Below are 20,261 nucleotides of genomic sequence, written 5' to 3'. Positions count from 1 at the left end.
AAAAAAAAAAAAAAAAAAAAAAAAAAGAAATATGGATTAAGAACATGTTAATTATAATAGAGATAATTTACTATGCACGGCTCACCAAAGTTCAAAGCATTAAGATACAACATAATAGGCAGTGCTATAATAATATTTCATATAATTTTATGTTGTTGATAATTTAGTATTTCAGTATTTTGCCCTGCACAACACCAATCATCACCATCCTTGCCAGATAACATATAATTTCCCAAATAAGCTTTACACCCTAAGCCCTCACCGGTCTCACTTAAGACAGAAAGTGATTAACCTTATTAATTAATGCTGGTTATGAAGTACAGGAGCACTAGACATTTTATAGCCAAATCTGTTGTTACAGGCAACCCCTGATTTATAAACATGCACTTAATAATGGCCCACATTTGGGGAGGGAAGAGGAGAAAGGAGAGAAAGTAAAGAAAGAAAAGAGTGAGAAATGGAGGCCATCTTTCTGAAACAGGAATTACCCGGGGAGTGAATAACCTAGAAATGTTCCGTTATAATGGGGAGAAGATAGATATTTACAAGTGTACAAGTTAATAAATTACTGGTTCCCAGCTTGACAGTGACACCTTCTGAGAAGACCCTTATCCCAGCTAAGCAAAGATAACCCATTTCTTTCAAACTGATTTGGGATATATTTTCCCACAGAAACAAAAATATCACCCTTACTGAAGTGAAACTGTACAGTTAAAATTTAGGGTACATTTTGGGTTAAAAAAAGATTTGTGAGCTGGCCTGGGAACATAGCCAATATTTTTTATACTGTTTCAGTACGAGGGAAAAAAATGTGTTCTGAGTTCCAAACAGCTGCCTTACACATAAACTTTAGAAACACAACTGGCTATGCTGGAAACTATCTGTATACAGGTTAGGTTTCATGGGATTCAATTTGGCCCATGGCATTTCTGAATATGTTTAAGAATAAGTCACTTTATATTAGGTCTCTTCCACTCAGGTGGTGCAGTTAGAAAGACCTCCAGCTTGTCCAGAGGTGAATAAGCCTGCTTAACATTTTATAAAATATACAGCAGAGCCAAAAGAAGGGCTTCAAGCTACCAGGCTACTTTTCTTCCTTTATGGACTAAACTTCCTTTATCACAATGAGTCACATCAATCTGGGAGCTGAAGTAGAATGCCACTATTTATTTGATTTAGAGACCAGAGCAATTTATATATACCCAGACTCTTCTAAACAGTGCAACACAGTATTTGTTTTCCAAATTAAGAGAAATTAGAATTAATTTTTGAGAACTTCAGAATACTAGCTAAAATTATCTGCAGAGCTTTCTGGGAATCCTGAAAAATATGAATTAAGAATCACTTATAAATGGGGTTATCTCAGATACTATTAACATAATAATGATGCCAGTGCCTACATTGGAAGAGGTAAGTCATTGACATATCGTCACAGATTAGTGCTATAATTATTAACAGTGCTTTATTTGCTTATGAATTATTTCAACGTGCCTCAACTGAATAGCTCAAACAGCTGTCTACAGTGGCTGAAAAGCTATGTCAAGACCAGCTTGACTCCGCCAAAGACATTTATGTACATTTCCCAAGAGTTGAGAAAATAAAACAAGAAATGTCAGTGTTCTTTTAGAAGGAAAATAAGAAAGCCGTGTTGAGATGACTTAAGAGATCCAGCAGTGCCTGGTGTTTCTGAGGTAAATTAATCAGAAAAAGGTCAAACTCTGCTCTTTGTCCAACACCCTTCTTCCTGATAACATTATCCACTCTCACAGCCAGACAGATGCGCTCCATCCAATGCAAAGACCTATTTTGACTGGACAGCTCTTTCCACTTGGATGTCCTGCCATCAAACTCACCGTAGCAAATAAAGATCACGCTCAGCTTGTCCAAAACCAAACTTACCATTTGCCTCACAGATTTACTCCCCTGATTTCCATTTCTTCATCTGTGATTATCCCAGTATGTTTGGCTGGAAACTTTTGTTTACTGCTTATATTAGAATTACCTAGAGTACCTTTTAAAAATGTAGATTTCTGTCCTTTTCCCATCCTTTCAAAATCAGAGCCTCAAAGGGTGTTATCTGGGAATCGCTTTACCAGCTCTTCAGGTGATTCTAATGCACATACAAGCTTAAGGACTTCTACCTTAGATTCATCCTTTACTCACTCAATTCATCTAATATCACATCCTTCCCCCACAAATCCTATTGCTACCAGAGTCCAAGACCCTAAAACCACAATCAACTTCCTAAACGATGTCAACAATTCCTCAAATTAAAATTTCTAAAAACGCCATTTTTGTTTTCCTGCTCTGTAACTTGTCTTGACTTACATACCATCATTTTAAAAACTCATCTTGCTAATTGTTGAGACTCTCTACAATCTGATCCCAAGCTATCTCTCTTGTCCCCCGTGAACCCTCTAGTCCATTCACAAATCCTCATTCAAATTCCTACTTCAGTTTGACTGTACTCAGTCTGACACACTCTACCACAGACAACTCACTCCCCCAAATCTATAATGTCTACTCCTCTCTTATCTATGTATCAGTCCCTCAGGGGAAAGCTTAAGTCCCAAACTCCCTTCTTGGCTCTTTACACATCACATTATTACGACTGCTTTCAGACATCATCTAGCCTTCCATTTGCTCCATATCTCTTAAACAACAATGCTACCAAAGCACTTTTTAAAACTCCCTCTCTTACTCAACAATAGCCAGTACTGGTCTTTATTACCCCTTCAATGATGTCCAAAACCCAGCGCTAGCATACAAGGCCCCATCAACTATACTATATCTACTAACTCCAGTTGTCCCCAGAACTTGATTTTATTTATACTCTTCTTATCTAGAAAGATCTTCTCCTTCCACCCTACCAATCCAAAATCTTTTCTTTCTTTCTGAGTATAAGACTCAGCATCAATTGATTAAATAAACATTTTGGTCCTTTTAACTGTAGGAATTTATAATCTAAGGTAGAAAATACCTTACTGAACAATAATAACTAAAATACACAAAGACATGTATTATTTTTATGATGCCGTGGATGTATTTTTTACTTTACATTTTGTGGAGGGCCCTTGTTTTCACAGCATTTAAGAAAAGGGACAAAAATCTCATAAAGCGAAAAAGTGAAGGAAGTAAAATCTCAGCATTATTTTAAAGAACTGGAACTTTCAAGAAATCTAGTAAGTCATTTCTACTTCTGTGGGTTCTTTTCTAATGATTCAGTCCAGAAAATGGTTATTTTCTCACCAATAAAAATCTATTCATTTCATTGGTCTTTGTATACTACAGTGGAATGAAAAGTGCATGGAATTTAGAGTCAGAAAGTGTATATTAAATCCAGCATGGGACAACGTTTGGGCAAGTGCCTCTGTCTCTCTAAGATTCAGTCTCTTACTAATGTGGTAGCTACCTGTCTCCATGACTTGGCAAAAGTTTACATTTAGATCATCAAAAGCCTAAAGTATTCTATGTGCTCTCAACCTGTCTTCAGATTAATCTTCCTCAGGGCCAAGCCAGTACAAACCCATTACAAATCTATTTAACTGACCATTCATTTTCTTCTTACTCAGAAAGCCCAGTTCCTGAGAAGAAAAACCAAATCCAGGAAACACAGCTGGAACAAGTTAGTATCCTAGCCACTCTGCTAATGCTAGAAAAATCATAAATCTATTATTCATAAGATAATGCTTAGCTTCTTGTGACAAGTTGAAGGTTGAGAAAATATTTGCACAAAGAGCCACCATACCAGCTGAGTCAGGGCCAAGGTAGAGGTCACCGCCAGAGAATGAGCAGCCTGCCACATTTGTAGTAGAAAAAAAAGTCTTAACAGCATAAGTTAAGAATGCATTGCTTCATCTAAGAAAGGTTGTTTCCCTTCTCTCTGTTCTATGTTTCATTTGCGTCAGCGTAATAAATCATGAAAGCTGAGGTCAATATGAATCTTTCCCACTTATAGATCTGGAACCAAAACTCAGAAGAGACAAACTGCCTAATTAAAATAACAAGACCCTGAAATAATATGTATAGTACAAAACCAAAGATGTATGAAAAAACAGATAACTGCATTCATGAATTAAAATTAAGTGTTATCATTCATGTCCTGCAGTCACCTTTTGTGTGTGCCTCGGTCATCATGGCCTGGGCAGAAATATCTCCGTAATTTTATTTTAAATCAATCCATTAGGAGAATACAAACTAGGTAATAAATTACATATCAGTATTCAAGAAAATAAGATAAGGGGAGTTTTTAATGATGGAAGGCTTTCTTTAAAGGAAGCTTTAAATCAGGTTTTAAAGGAAATGATGGTTATAAAAGACAGGGAAGAATTTGGGAGGGGAAGAAAGAATTTTTATATCTTGATTAAAAAATCCTGGAAATTTCAATTTATGAACAAAGTTAATTGTATTTTTCGTTTTAATAGCACTAAAGAGTTTTTTTAATACTTCAATAGATTTTTGATTCTACAAGTTAGAACAACTCTCAGCACACCTTTTCTGGTTGTTGTTTAGTTTGTTTCTCCAGTGACCCACAATCATTTACAAACACACCTATGGGAACACCACCACGATTACTACAGATTACCACACAGAGAGGATTCCGAAGTTACATACCCTTCACCTGCTGGCTACAAAACGAATAGAAAACTGTGAATTCTCTCAACAAAAGCAAAAATCAACAAGTGGGACTACATCAAACTAAAAAGCTTCTGCACAGCAAAAGAAACAATCAACAGAATGAAAAGGCATTCCATGGAACGGGAGAAAACACTTGCAAACCATCTATCTAATAAGTGTTAACATCCAAAATATACAAAGAACTCGTACAACTCAATAACAAAAAACCAAACAACCCAATTTAAAAATGGGCAGAGGAACTGAATAGACATTTCTCCAAAGAAGTCATACAAATGGACAATGGGTACATGAAAAGATGCTCAATATCACTAATCATCAGGGAAATGCAAATCAAAACTACAATGAGACATCACTTCATACCTGTTAGGATGGCTTTCACCAAAAAGACAAGAGATAACAAGTGTTGGTGAGGATGTAGAGAAAAGGGAAGCCTCGTGCACTGTAGGTGGGAATGTAAATTGATGCAGCTACTATGGGAAACATTATGGAGGTTCCTCAAAAAATTAAAACTAGAACTACCATATGATCTAGTAATTCCACGTTTGGATATATACCCAAAGGAGTTGAAAACAGGATATCAAAGAGATATACACACTGCCATGTTTTTTGCAGCATTATTCACAATAACCAACATGTGGAAACCACCTAAGTGTCCATCAATGGATGAATGGATAAAGAAGATATATATATATATACGTGTGTGTGTGTGTGTGTTTGTGTACACACACACACACAAACATACACACTAGAATATGATACAGCCATGAGAAAGAAGGAAATGTTGCCATTTGTGACATGAATAGACCTTGAGGACATTATGCTAAGTGAGGTAAGTCAGACAGAGAAAGACAAGTAATGTATGCTATCACTTTTAAGTGGAATCTACGAAAGTCAAACTTACAGAAAAAAGAGAGTAGATGGTGGTTACTAGGGGCAGAGAGGTGAGAGATTACGGATATATTGGTCAAAAGGTACAAACTTCCAGTGAGAAGATGAATAACTGGAATACATCTGGAGATCTACTGCACAGCATTGTGACTATAGTTAACAATGCTGTATTATATTCCTCAGAGTTGCTAAGAGACAAGATCTTAAAAGTTCTCACAACAAGAAAGAAATGGTAATTATGCAACACGATGAAGGTGTTAGCTAACACCACAGTGGTAATCATATTGTAATATATAAACGTATCAAATCAACATGTTGTGCACCTTAAACTTTTACTATATTATACCTCAATAAAAGAGAGAGAGAGAGAGAGAGAGAGAGAGAGAGAGAGAGGAAGGAAGGAGGGAAGGAAAGAAGGAAAGAGGGAAGGAGGAAGGGAGGGAAGGAAAGGAGGAAAAAAGAAAAGAAGGGAGGGAGAAGTGGGTGAGTCCAAGAGCCTCAAAAGTAACCCCCCCCTCAAAAAAAAAGACTTTACCTGTCAGTTCTCATGGAAGTAAACTACCCTCCACATAGGTGGTGCTCAGCCACTGCACTGCAGTCTCTGAAGGGAGCTGCAGTCAAGACTCAGGCCTCACAATTACCATTTCACCCATTCCCAGGTTGAAGCTGGCCATACTTATACAGAGATCTACATTCCTAGCCCAAATAACTCCATTCTGAGGCTTTCACAACTAGAGACCCTCAGCCAAGGCCATTCCTACATTTCCTTGTGAGGAAATATGTAACTACTAAAAAATTAAATGATTATTCAACAAAGCTTAATTTCTTCTTAAGAAAAAGAAAACTGAATTTTCCCATGATGATCGCCAACAGTTTTGAAGGTGACTAAAATAGTTCAAGTAAGAGTTCAAGTGAGAGTTAAGAGTTATTTTAAGCTTAATCAGCTTGTTTTACATTCTTTTGCAATGAGAAAAATAACTATGAAGTCTGGCAATGAATAGTAAAAAAAAAAATTAAAAAAAAAAAAGTGTTGCTGTTTTTTCTTGCTTCGTCAACTTCAACAATTCATTCACCCAAAATTTTAAGCGTGAAATAATCATCAAGTAGCTTCTGCTATAAAATGCCATTTACCCATTCATCCACTTGGCTGACTTCCTGACGGTTGCTTAAGCATCATTTCCATGAAGAGATTTCCCCAGACCTCCTTGCACCCACACCCACAGTGGGTGAGTTACCACCCCTCAGTGGTCCAGCAGCGTTCAGTGATTTCCACCCTCCTCTGGGCATGCACGACACTGGCTTCTAACTGTTGACTATGAGCTCTGCTTTTTCTGTCCCTCTCCCCACCTGCCTACTAGCCTCTAAGCTCCCCCGAAGACTCACTATCCCCAAATCCTTGCACGAATCTGTCAGAGTAGATACTTAACAGATGTTTGGTGAATGAGAAAACACACACACACACACACACACACACACACAGAAAGAGCTTAAGAGTTTAAATGGCTCTTCCAATTCAACTCTTACTTGCCATATAAGGAATCAGAGGTACAAAAGGTTTAAATACTAGAGCCAGGATTAAAAATACACATTTCCACCACTCAAAGATGTTGCCTTATGTTAGTTCATTTATACAGAACATTATTTACTTTTAACAATGTAAAATTAAGGTTTTCAATTACTAACTATACACTTCTAGATATATATCCAAAAGATACAAAAACCTATGTCCCTACAAAAACGTATATATGAATATTCATAATAGCCAAGAAGGGGAAAGAATCCTAAATGTCTATCAACTGATGAATGGATAAATAAATATGGTATATCCATATAATGGAATATTATTTGGCCATAAAAAGGAATAAAGTATTGACACATAGTACAACATGGATGAACCCTGTAAACACTTTGTTAAGTGAAAGAAGCCAGACACAAAAGACCATATACTGTATGATTCTGTTTATACAAAATGTGCAGAACAGGAAGAAATAAATTAGCTGTTGCCTAGGGCTGGGGTGAGAGAGGTATAGGGAATGACTTGGTACAGGGTTCCTTTTAGGGCTGATGAAAATATCTAAAACTGACTGTGGTTATGATTGACTAACTCTGTGGATATACTGAAAACAATTTATGGTATATGAATTACAACTCAATAAAGCCATTATAAAAACTAGTAACTATAGTTGAAAACTGATTTATCTGGCATATTAGAATTCAGAAATTCTCATTCACAAACTTTCATTCCATGCTTCACCAATACAGGTTAAGTGCTGCTTATCTGGTAACCCCAAATTCATTTTAAATGTCTAAAATGCCATGCTTAAGTCATAAAAAACACTACTTATATTCAAAGAAGTTTTGATATTAAATATAATTTTAATATTTTGAGAATTGGTTGTCCATGTAAAGGTTATGTGGTTACATAAACCTGAATGCTTGATTCTTCAAGCATCTTAATATAGAGAGATTTTTGCTGTATTTAAATAATTCCTATTTGGAATGTTAAATGCTGTGACTTCATGTATTCAAAAGTAAATTGTTTCACTGATTAAGCATATATGAAGAGGAAGCAAGTCCAGGAAAGGAAATTTATTTCTCTAAGAGCTACTACTTATCCTGTTATTCTGTAGCAAGTCTTCTGCCTACACTGAAACCCACAGATACAGAAATTCAAAGGGACCTGTGTTAATAATACTAGCTTGATTACAGTGGGAATATACATAGTCCTTTTGTGCTGAAGTCAATGACACTGTAGTGACTCGGACTCCCAAGATCAAGCCTAAAACTAAGGTGAGTTTCACCGCACTTAAGGTATATTTATTTTTTAGATTCCACACACATCATTTCAACGTATTTTCTTTTTTTTTTTTTTTTTTGTATGCGGGCCTCTCACTGTTGTGGCCTCTCCCATTGCGGAGCACGGGCTCCGGATGCACAGGCTCAGTGGCCATGGTTCACCGGCCCAGCCGCCATGGCTCACCGGCCCAGCCGCTCCACGGCATGTGGGATCTTCCCGGACCGGGGCACGAGCCCATGTCCCCTGCATCGGCAGGCGGGCCCTCAACCACTGCGCCACCAGGGAAGCCCTCAACGTATTTTCTAATGCAAGGTGATTTTGCTAGCTAGTTATCTGAATTGTCAACATGAGGTGTTTTTTTTTTTTTACTTGAATACTATCTGCTTATAAATAGAACTCTAGATTTTCTCCTTACAAGGAATAAATTCTACATTTCTTTAAACAGAAAAGGTTTTCTTATGGGGAAGAGGTTAAAGTAATCCAATTTAGGGTCATATGTCATAACCCAATATAGGGGGGAAAAACCTTTGAGCATTTGTCAAAATATTCAGTAGAATTCTTTTTAACCCACTAGTTTCAACTGACAACCAATATAATAATATCTCACGATCCTGCTTTATCAGGAAGTTCTTTAAAACTCTAAGAACACTTAAGCCACTAGAGTTGACAGTATATACTTTAAAAATTAATTAATAACTGATATCTGAGCAGTAGCACATTTTTATGGCTTACAAATTTTAGGAACAGTAAACTGCACAGAAATATAGCATGAGCTAATTCGAGAGTGAATTACGCATTCACTAATATTTTTTAAAACCCATTCTATATAAAGGATGGATACCCAGGTGGACTGCACCAAAAAAAATAAAATTAAATAAATTAAAAAATAAACTAACTGATTCTAGGAGAATGAGATCTGATTAAACTCCTGATAGTTGATAAGATTTAAATTAGGACTAGAGGATTAGTCCATCTGCAGTGAATCCCAGGAAATTCATTTGAATCTAAAGTAAGTTTCCATCCAAAAGCCCACTGAAGATTCAAAAAGTAAATTCAATATATCTTTCACAAGATACAGACAAGTCATATAATGACCATTCAGATATTTCTATAATAATTGACAATATTCATAAATTAAGGCAAAATGAGCATCCTCTGACATACTGACCCTCAGGCTGTGCTCAAATACATTGGCTATACCAATAAACATCTGTTCTAGGATATGTGCTCAAATCACAAGTAAAACAAGAGTGTGTTAAAGGACAAGAGGCAAACATTTTCCAAATGCTTTAACTCAAACTTTAAATAGTAATTTGCTGCCTAAGAGACCTTTTACATCCAAATTTGGCACTATTTGCTACCACAGTGGGTACAGATATTTCCAAATAGTTTTTGCAAAGGGGGTACCAGTCATTTCTAAAATTAACCTTAACCTAGATGCTCCAACTTCCTATAAATAACCATCTAGAATTCCTAAATCTATCTAATTTTATATTTACAAGGAACCTCATAGTCTTCCCTTTTGTTTAAAAAGATGATAGATTTTCTACTCTGAGTTATAGCCTGAGGTAAGTGATTCAGGTTATTCATTTTTTTATTTACTTACTAAAGAAATAGGAATAATACCTGTCCTATCCAACCCACGTGGCTATTAGAATAATTTACTGATTGTTAGCCTTGATACCATTTTGAAAAGCATAAATATTTGATATAGCCAAAAGATACCCCAGTTATAGGAAAAAATGAACTATCCTTGTGAGGTTCAAGTTTCCCTTTTAGATGGCAAGGAAAAAAACTTTTCCTCTACTCTCTTAGGTTCAGTAATGGTGAGCCTGCAAATTAACAAAAGATAGGTTAACAGGAGAAAAGGCATACATTTTTTATTAATATTTTAGGTGCATGGGAGGTCACAGAAAAGAAGTGAAACTCTAAGAAGTGGTTAGACTCAAGGGCTTATATACCATTTTAACAAAAGAAAGGAGGTTTAGACTTCAAGGGACGAGGAACTATGGGTAAGTGACTTGGAAATATATGGGGGAGCCAATGGAAGATCAGCTCTTTTAAAAAGATTTATTTATGCAGACTCATCTCGGTGCCGACTCTCCAAATCCAGTGATAAGAGTTGCTTTCCTCTTCCTGGTATAGGAGAGGGGATACCTTCACACGGGAAATTTATGCCCTGCTTTTACGCAGATAAGAGGAGGGCAGAGAACTCTTCCTACGTTTGTTGACTCTAATTTCCTTCAGCTCAAAATAATACTTATGCCAAAATGGCATATTTTGGGGTAGCTTATCCTAAACCCGTTCAAGGTCAAATGTGTCACTTTATTGGCCAGCTTTGTATTCTTCCTGTGACGCGAGGGAGGAGAAGAGAACAAGCCAGAGTCGGGAAGTCAGTGAACTCGGGAGCTTCCCTTCCGGACTAGGAGCATCATATCATTACTCAGTTCTTCCCTTTACCTAATCAAGCTCATTTACATAGAGTAAATGAGTGGATGCCAGCTCCACAGAACTTGTTAGAACTTCCAACAAGTGAGTCTACAAAACCAGTAGTGGTAATTTAGGAAATGCATTGAACTTTAGCTTTTCTACTGAATATATTAGCAAGAAAAATAAGCAAATGTGAGGAAGAAACATATTTTTTTAATGAACACATCTCCAATTTATTTTCATTTATCTTCTGCCATGACAGGCAAAGAGGTCTGGATACGAACAGATCTAGATTCAAATTCTGGCTCCATCACTTAACAGCTTTATGAACTCTGGCAAGTTTTTAACCTTGCTGACCCCCTATCTCTTTATCTATAAACAAAGACACTTTATGAGGAAATAATAACACCTGCCTGGCAGCTATATGGTTGAGAATGAAATGAATTTAAATCAGATAATATATGTAAAACACCTGGCACAGTGTAGGGCTTAGTGTTATTTCCTTTATTGTCCCCTACTTTCTAAAAGGATTTTAGAGTTCTCTCTTCATTTTATGTTGACCCAAACTAAAAGGAACAGAGGCTATCATTTATAATATAAAGATACCATAGGATTAGCATCAGTGTACCTTTTAAGAGTACTTTCTTTTTTTCACCCCTAGTAACAGGACATCTACAAACCCTTGAAGAAGGGTTAAGAGACTAACAAAGTTCACTGTTCACTTTTACTTAATATCAGTGGAATGACCTTGAAAGTTGTAACTGAAAAAAGTCTTGAGAGAATGCCAGCATTCAATCAGATATTTTTAATAACAGTAAGATTTTTGTGCTCCAGCCAGGAAGAACATTGCAAAAAAATTCCACTAACTTCAAAAGTCTTTAAAGTTTGGTGAAAAGACATTTAATTATTTAACGAGCCAAGGAAATACAAAGTCCAATCAGGTACTACAGACAACATTGTATACATGACTAGAATAGGATTATGGGCATATGGTTAAGAAGGGAATAACTTAATACGTCCTTGTCATCTATAAATAAATTTTAATGTGTCTGTGACAAGAACCAACAAGAATCTGATAAGCATCCAGCTCAAATTCCTCATGCAGTGTCAAATGGTTGAGAAAATAGCTTGGGATGGTATAACCCTGAGGAGATTTAAATTAAATGTAAAAATATTTAGAAGAATCAAACACATATCATTACCATTTTATGATAAGTTCAAGTATATTTTAAGTATTTGTGACTTTTAAGATAACCTGACCTATTAGAGTGACAGGTCAGCCTTGTAATTCCAATTAAAATACAAAATTGAGTAACTGATTTAGACCAATGATTATAAGTAGGAACCTCACTAGCTTGATACATGGTGTTGACATATTATGGGAACTTTTAGAGTCACCATATTTATAAGCTTAATTTGTGAGATGTATAAGAATTATGTTGGTTTTCTGAAAAGCACTTAAATCAAATATAATAAATTTTATATGAATAGTTTAAAATGGTTTAAGGTGTTTAAGTTCGTAAATGTGACTAAATATCATTCAAAACCTTCAATATCATTCAAAATTTTTACCAATTTGATATAAGAATAATATAATTTATATGCTAGACTTATAAAACAAAGGTAAAACTAGGAATTTGAATCTGTAATTTTAAATATTAATTTTTAAAGTCAATATAATCCCTGGATAATGTTTTTCTGTACACAACTACTATGCTCAGGAGTATCAAAAACATCATATCGAATAAAGTAAATTTAATGACAGGCTCTAAAAGTGGCTACTTTTCCTACAGAATGTGAATTCATAGACTCCCTTAACTATAGGTGGTTACTAAATACTAAGGCATAAGTAAATACTTCTTTCCAAAAGTAAAATTAAATACTTACTATTCTTGTGTCTTTTGATTTATATCCAAACTAAATCCAGAGTGCCCTTTCACTATCATTTTAGATTTGATTTGGATATAAATGAAAACTTTTATTCTACTTTCTAGTGGTTGTTCATTAACTATTTTCATTAGCTTTGTCCTAGTCATTTATTAACTATTTTCCCAACTTTGTAATCTGTAAAAATATGTAACTATATTCATCCTTGGAATTTTAAGCCATACTGTTGTAAAAGCCCTAAAGGGAATTTGGGCAGCAATACAGAAAATGTCTCTTTTGTTTGAAAATAACCAAGTCAATTGAAAAAGGAAATTGATTATATAATCTGGGATTTTAGCCAGGTTGCAATTTTTATGAATGGAAATAAATGTATAATCAATATAATAAGAAAGCAAATACAACAGCAAAGCTTAATTTAATATTGCTGATGACTTAATGAAACTACATTGACCTGAGAGCCCTAATTTGATATGGCCATTCATTATATTTTAGGGCTCCAGTATCATTTATTCCCATTATAATTTACACAGTGCCATCATAACAAATAACAATGATCAAAAAAATCTGAATGAGAAAATGTACACATTCAGTTAGGGAACATTTCTGAGCACCTGTCTTATACCAGGTACTGACCTAGTCCCTGGGGATAAAGAGGTGAATGAGAGAGACAATGTCTCTGCTTGTCCAGGGACAAAAATTCTAAAAGGAGAGAAACAACTGAAGAAGAAAACATCAGGTATTGATAAGTGCTATTGTTGAAACAAAAAGTGTGATATGATAGAGCCTAAGAGGCTAATTTAAACTGGAGAACACGGAAGACCTCTAAGGAGGTGACATTTAGGCACAGTGACCTGGATATCAAGAACCAGCCATGCTAATACCTGGAAGAAGGGACATTCAGCCCAGACAGATGCCTAGTTCAAGGCCAGAAGCCAGTGCAAGCATGAAAGCCACAGGACCTGGAGCCAAATTCATAAACTCCTTATGGCATATCACTCACAAAATTTACCTAGTTTCTACTATGTTCCTGGCAAGGGCTAACTCTACTGAAACCAGCAACCACATCATAGGCTTTTTGCAAACAAAGTACACATTATGCCTTTCTTCAGGTGGACACTTATAATTCACACTTGTCGCTGATTAACGATTAATAAAGAATAAGGGTCTAACAGCAACATCTCACCCACTGAGCTACTTTCTAATCTAGAAGAGAATATTACCTACTTGTAAAATTTCTACCCAGAAATCATGACAACAGGCCTATCAAATCTACAGGTGCTTTTTTTTTTTTGGTTAAACATAGAGAGAAAAAATTATAATTGCTTTACTTAATACGGTTTACCTCCTACTATTACTGTTGTTCTACAAACAGAGGTGTGATGAGGGGTTTCAGCAAAGCAGGCTAAGTATGATATCCCAGGTGCCAATTTTTAACTGTTCCAAAGCTAATCACTACAGGCCTCTTTGAAAGCAACTATATTTTATGCTTCAGCTATGATGTAGTGCCAAGAATAAGTCCACTGTTAACAGATAAAATTTGCTGCAGTATAGATTTAAAACAAAAAAGAAACCAAATTTTCTGTTTTTTCCAAAATAAGAGATAAAACTTAAGAACTCTCTGATTCCATAAGTCTCATATATGCTAAAAGAAATAAAGTGTATAATGATAATTAAATTCTGAAAGATATATTTAAACATGATACAAACCAAATTGATGTTTATTTAACACCTTACTTGTGAAAAGGTGATCATGTATACCGATATCTGGATACAAAGAACTGCAGGAAAGTGGTTATCTTACAATCATCTACATCTTTGCAAATACTGACAAATGAAAATTCGGAATCTAAACTTTAATGCTAGCTCATCTGATTGACTTCTATTCAAACACTGATTGAAGCCCTGCTATACACTGTGGGCAAGCATTGAGCCAGGACTGTGAAATAAAGCAAGGTAAGATTTGCTTTCAGAGGGCTGACAGTCTATATATCCATATACACTTTTTTACCTTAAGTAAAAAGTGGATATTCACCAAGAAAGTAAACATAAGCGAAAGGCATGTGGATTCAGAAGGAAAAAAAATTACTTAAAGATACCAGTTTGATGACATTTGAGAAAAGAAATCTAATGCATCTACCACTCTCATTTACCATAATATACTCCAAAGTATATAGCTCACAGGGACAAAAATGCATGTTCTGGAAAAAACTTTTTACCACTGCTGTATCAATTTATAAAATTTCCACTGCTAAATTTTAACCAGTCCCACTACAGTGAAACTTGCACTAACTTACAAAAATTAATCACTGGGTAGCAACTAAAAATGAAAGAAATCAGGTAATATTTCAGTACTGTAAAAAATAATCCATTTGTTTAGTCAAGTTAAATATGACAAAATAATATGAAATGCAAAATACAGAATGGGGCTTCCCTGGTGGCGCAGTGGTTAAGAATCTGTCTGCCAATACAAAGGACACGTGTTCAAACCCTGGTCCGGGAAGATCCCACATGCCGCAGAGCAACTAAGCCCATGCACCACAACTACTGAGCCTGCGCTCTAAAGCCTGCAAGCCACAACTGCTGAGCCCACATGCCACAACAACTGAAGCCCGCGCACCTGCAGCCCGTGCTTTGCAACAAGAGAAGCCACGACAATGAGAAGCCTGCGCACTGCAACGAAGAATAGCCCCCACGCACCTCAACAAAGAGTAGCCCCCGCTCACCGCAACTAGAGTAAGCCCGCACACAGCAGTGAAGGCCCAACACAGCCAAAAACAAACAAACAAAAAACCCAAATAAATATATAAATAATTTTTTTAAAAAATAAAGAAAGAATGAAAGTAAGAAATCTATCTTTATATATAAAATAAGCAATTTAAAATTCTACTGTTATGGCACACAAGTGGTAGTTATATTTTTGTTTGAAAATAAAAACCAGACAAAGAATATTAACACTCAATATGTTTTCAATAAGAAGGTTTCTTACTTGCAGCTAACTTTCTCCTGAAAGCTTGTGGAACAAACCAACTTTGTCCTTTCCTAAATGCCAACTGCTACATTAGAACAGTGGTTCAGATACCAACAAAATGGGCTGTCCTGGGAAACTAGACATGCCTACTGAAATGACGGGCTTCAAAGTTTATCCAGCAGCATTCACTAATGGAAGGAATCCAACCAACCTGTGGGCCAGCAGTAACTGGAGAACACAGCATCAGGCAACAGGATAGAGTGAGCAACGCTGTGACAGGTATAGGCTGGCAGGTAGGCAGGCAGGCCTGGCAGCAGATAGCGAGATCCTAGCTAAGGTTGCCAAGGTACCATGAAGGCAGATAACCAAACACAGAAAGCAAGACAGGGGCTCCCATCCTATAACGGGGGCACAGAAAATCTCATCTTCCCCACCTTGAAACAATACTGGCCCCAAAGCCTAAGTAAGTTAGGAAAGTGGGGCAAGCTTATGGGAGATTGATAGAATTAGAGAGTGACACTTAGTCATGCAGCTTATCACAATGTCCAAACTACAAAAACACAAATGAAGAAATTTTAAGTCCAATTTCTCCCTCAAATAAGCACTGATTTTTAAAACTGTAAGAAACAACACACTTGCAATAAATGAGAACGTACTGATAACAGCTATTCCCTCCCCTTTTATGAGGAAATTCAGTGCCCAGACAATTAAAGGAAGTAAAGAAAATTAACACAAGTCAAGTTATTTTTATAGACCAGCAATTAGAGCAAAAAAGAAAGTACTCTCCAGTGGGAATCAAAAGAAATAGGAGAACTATTTTTGGGCCAATTTTGTAATAGGAAAAAAGATTATGAATCTCCTACAAGTTATTCTTGATTATCCATGCCACAGAAAGAGTATGAGTATGGATAATACAAAGCAATAGCTGTTACAAAAATCATTACACTTTCATATACATTTTAAGAAGTAATATTTTTACACTAAATTTGTTTTACTACAACAGGAATCAGATAGTGTGCTATTTAAGGTTGCTTAAAAATAAGCATAAAATTTCAGATAAAAGGGCTTCCCTGGTGGCGCAGTGGTTGAGAGTCCGCCTGCCGATGCAGGGGACACGGGTTCGTGCCCCGGTCTGGGAAGATCCCACATGCCGCGGAGCGGCTGGGCCCGTGAGCCATGGCCGCTGAGCCTGCGCGTCCGGAGTCTGTGCTCCGCAACGGGAGAGGCCACAGCAGTGAGAGGCCCGCATACAGCAAAAAAAAAAAAAAAAAAATTTCAGATAAAAAATATTAGAGGGCTAATACCAATAATCTGTTATTAAAGGAGGTACTCTTCAGGAAAAAGAAAACTAATCCAGAGGAAAATCAGGAATACATGAATAAACAATGAAAAAAGAAAATGAAAAACAGGTATATAAGTCATATTAAATAAACAATAATTGTGTTAATAATAATTGTCTAATTTGATAAGTTTTTAAAAAGACCTAAAATATGGACAATTTTGTAAACACAGGAAGAGTGGTAATAAAAGTTACTTTATAGTTCAGGAACAGAGTAAAAATATTGAATAACTTTAGACTTTGCTAAGATATTACACATATATATACATACATATTATACACACAAAAACATACAGTTGACCTTTGAATAACATGGGATTAATCCACATATAACTTATAGTCAGTCCTCCATATCCCGAGTTCCTGGCATTTGTGGATCCAAGCAACCATGGACCTTACAGTACTGTAGTATTTACTATCAAAAAATATCTGCATATATGTGGACCTGAGCAGTTCAAACCTGCTGTTGTTCAAGGGTCAACTATAGTTCTAGAATAACCAGTTAAAAAGGAGACTCTATATCTTCCAAACTAGTGGAGAGTACAAAACAAGCCAAAAGGAAAAACTCAAAAACTCACAAAAAAAGAGAAAAAAAGAGACAAACAGTAAAAGTGTGAATGCATATTTTAAAATGCTCAAAATAAACACAAATCTATTAGTAATCATAATAAATCTAAGTAGGCCAAGCCCTCTATTTAAAAGAAAAGTCTGATTTTTTTAAAAATCCAATGCTATGTTTTTCATAAAAAATGCCTAAAAAGCATAAGGACAAAAAAATTCTGCAAGTAAAAAGATAAAACAAGATTACTAGGTCTACAAAAGAAAGCTGATATAGCTATAAATTTATATCAGAGATAGAATACCTTAAGCAGAAATAACAAAATGACATATAATGATACACAAAGACTGATTTAAAAATTATAAAGGAAAGTGTAATAACTCTGAACTTGTATATACTTAAAACTAGCTTCAAAATACGCAAACTAAAAAATTGTCAGTGAGAAAACACAATTCTCTCATACTAATACATAGAGCTAACAAAACGCTTAGCAAAGATATAAAATTCAACAACGTAAGTATCAAACTTGAGTTAATGTGCATATATAGAAAACTTGTCATGAAATGGAGGCCTTTCAAGCACACAGGAAATGGCTACAAAAACTGATCATAACTAAGCCTTGAAGCCACACTTAATTAAAAAATTTAAAAAATCTGTATCATATAGACCACACTGTATGATCATAATGCAAGTTAAGTTCAAAATAAATAATAAAAACATAAGTGGGAGGCATGCATTAGGAAATTTTAAAACACACTTTTAAATAAATCGTACATAAAAGAGTAATCACTATAGAAATCAGAAAATACTTTAAAATGAATAATGAAAACATATGAATATAAAAATTTGTTAGATTTAGCTAAAGCAGTACACAAAGTAAAATTTAGTCTTAAAATCTTGTATTAGAAAGAAAGGCTGAAAATTAATGAGCTAAACATCAAACTAAGAATTTACAAAAAGAACACCCAAGAAAAGGAAAATGGAAGAAAAAAACTAGAAATTAATAAACAAAAAGTTAACAGAGAAGATCAACAGAAACAAAAGTTGGTTTTTTTGAAAAGATTAAAAATGGCATACTTCTGCAATAAATTAATAAGATATGTTAACAATATTAGGAACTAAAGATAGAGCAGAAATGTAAAAAAAAGAGAGAGAGAGAATATTATAAACAACTTTATGGTAATAATTTTGAAAACTAGGACAAAATAGACAATTCCTTAAAAAAAATAACCTACCAAAATTGACTCAAAAATGGCATTAAACATAAGAGTGCTATAATCTTTAAAGATACTGAATGAAAATTTTAAATCTTCTCACAAACAAAAGAAAATGCCTATATGGTCTTACAAAAAACTGAATCAAACACTGAAGGAAGAGATCAATCCAGCATTACACAAACCATTTCAGAAAATAGCAGAGGAACCACTCCCCAGGTCGTGTGTGAGACTGGTACACTCTTATTACCAAAACCGAGCAAGGACAGTAGAAGGAAGGAAAATTATGAGTCCTATCTCACTCACAAACACTGATGCAAACCTCCTGAATAAAATATTAGCAAATAAAATTAATCAGTTAATAAAAAATATAAGATACAACAAAGTTAAATTTATCCCAAATTTATCCCAGAGATTCAAGAGTGGTTTAACACCAAAAACACCTATTAATATAATAAAAGAAGTCCTATATGATCATGCAAACAGATACAGAGAAAAAGAAATCAATGAAATTCAATATCCATTCAAGATTTAAAAAGCAAAACACCAAATGCATGGCAATTGAACAAAGCTTTCTTAACCTGATAAATGATATCAAAAAAGTATAATAAACAGTATATGTAATAATAAAATATTAAAATAACTTCCATTAAAATCAGGAACGAGACAAAAAAGTCCACTACCCCCACCCCTGGTCAATATTTGAAGCGGGTCCAAGTAAGACAAAAAAAAAGACAAAGGTATAGGCTTAGAAAAGAAGAAATAAACTATCATTATTAAGCTATTATATGATCATCTACAAGCAAATTTTTATAATTAATAATAATTCAGAAGGTCACCAGACATTAAGAACAATACTAAAAATCAACTGCCTTTCAATTTATAGACAAAAAATATAGCATTTACAATAGCAACAAAAAATTTTAAATGAAAGTCACACAACTTACAAAACTTACAAAGATATTAAAGAAGACCCAAAGAAACAGAAAGGTATAGCCATATACCTTTCCCTAGCCACACTAGAATATACAAAAATCTCCATAGTCAGACTAGAAAATACAAAAATTCTCTCAAACCTGATGTACAGATTCAACGAAATTTCAATCAAAATGGAAAAAAGATTTTTGAGGAATTTCACAAGCTGCTTCTAAAATTATACAGAATAGCAAAGGGATAAGATGAGCAAAGCCACTCTTAATGAACAACAAGGTAGGGGAACTTGAATATCTGATATCAAAACGTACAGAATGTGACAAAATGAGTTTGTGATTGATGTAGAAATAAAGACAAATCAATCAACAGATCAGAAAAGAGACCCAGAAACAGAACTCTACTTACATAGAAATGAACATCAGAAAGCTGGCCTAGTCCATTATCCCTGGGTTGGCCATCCAGCTCTCTGAATACACTGAACTATATGAAATGTAAAACTGTAAAACTTCCAATATCCACTATTCGTGCTCCAAAAATGACAATAAACCTCACTCTCAGTCTATCTTCTTCTTTTTTTTTTTTTTTTTTTTTTTTTTTCGGAACGGTGG

At 35.0% G+C, this 20,261-nt stretch overlaps 1 protein-coding gene across 4 annotated transcripts in view; it reads right to left on the bottom strand.

Annotated features, from left to right (window-relative positions):
- PPP1R9A (protein phosphatase 1 regulatory subunit 9A) overlaps positions 1-20,261 on the bottom strand; it is a 318,597-nt gene that overhangs the window by 249,476 nt on the left and 48,860 nt on the right. The window lies entirely within an intron of this gene.

The sequence above is a fragment of the Lipotes vexillifer genome, unplaced genomic scaffold (genome assembly GCF_000442215.2).
Source record: "Lipotes vexillifer unplaced genomic scaffold, Lipotes_vexillifer_v1.1 scaffold172, whole genome shotgun sequence".
NCBI classification, from domain to species: Eukaryota; Metazoa; Chordata; class Mammalia; order Artiodactyla; family Lipotidae; genus Lipotes; species Lipotes vexillifer.
Note: the sequence above shows the minus strand (reverse complement) of the source record. Positions and strands in the feature narration are given on the sequence as shown.